The following is a 2500-nucleotide window of genomic DNA, read 5'->3' as shown; positions in this document are numbered from 1 at the left end:
ACTATTGTCACATGTATTTTTAAGAATATTTGCATGACTCTAGTGGCAGATTAACACATTTTCTGCATTACAAACAGGAAAAACACCCTTGAAAAATTAACCCATCGTCTGAGGCCTTTTATTTTCAAATTACTCACATTTTTAAGCATATATTCACGACTCCAGTGGGAGATTAACACATTTCCTGCAATACAAATAGGAAAAACACACGAAAACATAGCTAAACATTTCAGGCCTTTTATTTTAAAGTTACTCATACTTTTAAAGATATTTTCATGACTCTAGTGGGAGATTAACACATTTCCTGCAATACAAATAGGAAAAACACCCTTGAAAACTTGGCTAATCATCCGTTAGGTTAAGTTAGATTAGGTTAGATTAGGTTAAGTTAGGTTAGGTTAGGATTAGGTTAGGTCAGCTGATGGTAGGTTAGCTTATGTAGACTGTATGGCCTTTAAAAACAGCCGTGGTGAAAGGGCAGAGCGTTTTAGAATACTGCCCTTGGTCTCTCGTGCATCTGAAGCGTGTTATTGTTAATGGGGCCAGTAGTGTTATGGTTATGCTTGCTGAGAGGCCTGTTTACTCTTAATAGGGGGTGGAATGCTCAATGCGGGGCCCCTTCTGTCGATCCGTGGGGCAATTACCAGACAAGATTAAAACGTGGCGTAGAATTAGCTTTCAATTTTGTATGCGAGAGAGAGAGAGAGAGAGAGAGAGAGAGAGAGAGAGAGAGAGAGAGAGACCATCACTATCACTAAAACCACCTAAACTGGACATGAGCCAAACACACACACACACACACACACACACACACACACACACACACACACACACACACACACGTACACACACATTGACTGACTGACAAACAAACACATTTCTCTGATCCATTTGTTCAGACGATACCAACAACAACAACAACAACAACAACAACAACAACAACAACAACAACAAGACCATACTACTGAGAGAGAGAGAGAGAGAGAGAGAGCACTAAAAACAAAGAATAAAACAATAACAAGCAAAAACGAAAGAAAGAAAAAGAAAGGAAGGAAGGAAAAAGGAGACAAAAAGGGATAAAGAAAGAGAGAAAAAGAGAGAGAGAGGGAAGAACACGAAGAAGGCGGAAGAGAGAGAGATGGATGAACGGATATAAGGAAGGGACGGAAGGAGGGAAGGAAGGAAGGAGGGAAGGAATAAAGGAAGTGAGAAAGGCAAGGAGGGAGGGAAAGATGGATGGAAGGATGGAGAGGAAGAAAGAGAGAAGAATGAGAGGAGAGGGCAAGAGGGGAAAGAAAAGACAAAGACACACACACACACACACACACACACACACACACACACACACACACACACACACACACACACACACACACGGTTCTTCCTCTGATTACTCAAAAAAAAAAGTAAGAGAAAAAGAATGAAAGTAAAGAAACAAGAAAAGTAAAAGAAAAAGAGAAAAAAACATGAACGAAACGAAATGGGAAACGAAATAAAAAGGAAGATAATTGAATGAAGACAAAAAATAGGAATAAAAGACAAAAAAAAGAAAATAAAGATAAAACAATGAAAATATAGAAAAAAATAAAGGAATTAAAGTAAATATGAAGAGAGAGAGAGAGAGAGAGAGAGAGAGAGAGAGAGAGAGAGAGGGAGGGGCAAGCAAGCAGACAGACAAACAGACAGACAGACAGACAGACACACACACACACACACACACACACACACACACACACACACACACACACACACACACACTATCTCTAAGCAACAAAAAAAATAAATACATAAAAATAAATAAAATAGATAAATAAATACCAGTACCGACTATTTTAACGATTACCAAACAAACACACAAACACACACACAGATGCTCCCTATAAATGATAAACAAACACACAAACAGGGGAGGCCTAGGGACGTATAGGCCTAACATTAAACAAGCGAGGTACCATTGACAGAAATCACACACACACACACACACACACACACACACACACACACACACACACACACACACACACACACACACACACACACACGTGGTTTCAATGTGTGTTGTGTTGCGTTATGTTGCCTCCGTGTTGTGTTTATCTTACACTTACTGTCCAAGCAACACAAAGGAAGGAGAAATACAAGCAATATAAAAGAAACCAAATAAAAAGGAGGAAAAAGAAAAGGAAAAGAAAGAAAGAACGTAATTTTGGTGGGAATAGAAACGGAGAGAAAAAAAAAGAGGAAAATGAAAGGAAAAAAAAAATGCTAGAAATTTAAGAGAGTTATTTCCACGTATACTGCAATGTGGAAACACTAAGGAAATGAAAGAAAAGTGAAAGAAATGAAAGAAATTTAACTGCTTGAAAATAATTAAAAATGGCAAAATCAGAGAGAGAGAGAGAGGGAGAGAGAGAGAGGCCAACAGGTGTATATGTGTTAATTAAAGAGAGAGTTTCAGGTGTGCAACAAATATACATGCGGCTCTTAACTCAGGTGTGATGAG

The 2500-nt window shown here is 38.4% G+C and overlaps 1 protein-coding gene across 1 annotated transcript in view; it reads left to right on the top strand.

The window, feature by feature from the left end:
- Positions 1-2500, top strand: part of LOC123508901 (MOXD1 homolog 2-like) — a 268072-nt gene that overhangs the window by 100151 nt on the left and 165421 nt on the right. The window lies entirely within an intron of this gene.

This window comes from Portunus trituberculatus, chromosome 3 (genome assembly GCF_017591435.1).
Source record: "Portunus trituberculatus isolate SZX2019 chromosome 3, ASM1759143v1, whole genome shotgun sequence".
In the NCBI taxonomy this organism is placed as follows: domain Eukaryota; kingdom Metazoa; phylum Arthropoda; class Malacostraca; order Decapoda; family Portunidae; genus Portunus; species Portunus trituberculatus.
Note: the sequence above shows the minus strand (reverse complement) of the source record. Positions and strands in the feature narration are given on the sequence as shown.